The sequence below is a fragment of the Cebus imitator genome, unplaced genomic scaffold (genome assembly GCF_001604975.1).
Source record: "Cebus imitator isolate Cc_AM_T3 unplaced genomic scaffold, Cebus_imitator-1.0 Scaffold215, whole genome shotgun sequence".
NCBI lineage: Eukaryota > Metazoa > Chordata > Mammalia > Primates > Cebidae > Cebus > Cebus imitator.
In genome coordinates this window covers 3,438,327-3,439,868 of record NW_016107530.1, presented here as the reverse complement: position 1 = coordinate 3,439,868, position 1,542 = coordinate 3,438,327, and the positions used below count along the sequence as shown (strand labels likewise).

Here is a 1,542-nt window from a genome sequence, read left to right as displayed (position 1 = left end):
CCATTACTGGGTATATATCCAAAGGATTACAAATCGTTCTACTATAAGGACACGTGCACACGAATGTTCATTGCAGCACTGTTTACAATAGCAAAGACCTGGAACCAACCCAAATGCCTAGCTAATTTTAAAAAAAAATTTTTAGTAGAGGCAGGTCTTGTTTGCTATGTTGCCCAGGTTGGTCTCAGACTCCGGGGCTCAAGCAATCCTGCCTCTACAGGCATGAGCCGTTGCGCCCAGCCGCTTCTGTGTTTTAATGCGTCTTTCATTCAGACTTGCTTCTACTCAAGGGAGATAGAGTCAGCCTGTTTCTCCCATCCAGTTCATGAGGGGCTAGCTGAGTAGGAAGCCATGTTCTGGAAGCTGGCTTGTTTACACAGTCTTCTCCAGGCCACAGTGACTCCTCTGGGCACTGCAGGTTCTACCTTTAGTTAGGCAAGAGTTCTTTGTGCTTTGGGAGGTACTGAAGATCAGGTACATCAGGTTGGCCAAAGGGAAGTGATGGGAGCATCTTCCTACCTCTCCTCGTGCTCCTCCTACCTAATCCCCCAAACTCCTCTGAGCATGGCCTTCCAATCACGGAGAGATATTGAGGCAAAACTGCAAGTACTCTAGGAGTGTAGAGTGTCATGTCTGCACCAATGCTAGATGTTGACCATTGTGGTTAGTGAAGAAAATTTGAGTTCAGTTTTTTGCACTGCCACTTATTACCTGTGTGTCCTTGAGCTGGTTACTTAACCCTTCTCAGCTCCATTATCTTCATGGGTACAAATGAGGACACAATAGCTCCTTTGCAGGTTGTTTTGACGATAAGGTACCTGGGAGCCTTCAGCATGTGCCTGGTTCAGAGTCAGCATCAGGAAAACAACAAACACAGGCAATTTCCAGCATGGAAGGAGAAGAGAACGGGTCTCTGGATTCTTGTTCTCTAGACAAGCCTGTCTCTGTTGAGGCCTGTATAAATCAATTGCTTGCCTGGCACATACTTATGTTTAAGACCTCTGTCTGTCCTTCTGTCCTGTCCTTCCTGCTTAGTGCTGGTCAGGTCCACAGCTATGTGTCGTCCTGTGCCTCAGCCCAGGTCCCAAAGGGTGCCTGGTGCTGGAGAAGCCGCCTGCACTGGGATTCCGATGCCTGAGTTTGTAACCAACCTGCTGCTAAGTTGCTGGGAGCCCTTCAACCTATCCTCTCACTTCTCTGGGCCTCTAGTTCTATAGCTGTGAATGGCTTCCTGCTCGCTTTTACTCTGTTGACTGGCTAAGTCTTCCCAACCCCTCGCTTGATCCTGGCCTCCGCTGTGTCCCAGTCATCTGTGTCAGGAGGCCCCAGGAAGAACAGACAGAGGCTCACACTGAAGTTGCTTAAGATATTTTCCGCCGGGCGCGGTGGCTCAAGCCTGTAATCCCAGCACTTTGGGAGGCCGAGGCGGGTGGATCACGAGGTCAAGAGATCGAGACCATCCTGGTCAAAATGGTGAAACCCTGTCTCTACTAAAAATACAAAAATTAGCTGGGCATGGTGGTGCGTGCCTGTAATCCCAGC

The 1,542-nt window shown here is 49.2% G+C and overlaps 1 protein-coding gene across 1 annotated transcript in view; it reads left to right on the top strand.

The window, feature by feature from the left end:
* STOX1 (storkhead box 1) overlaps positions 1–1,542 on the top strand; it is a 59,916-nt gene that overhangs the window by 6,276 nt on the left and 52,098 nt on the right. The window lies entirely within an intron of this gene.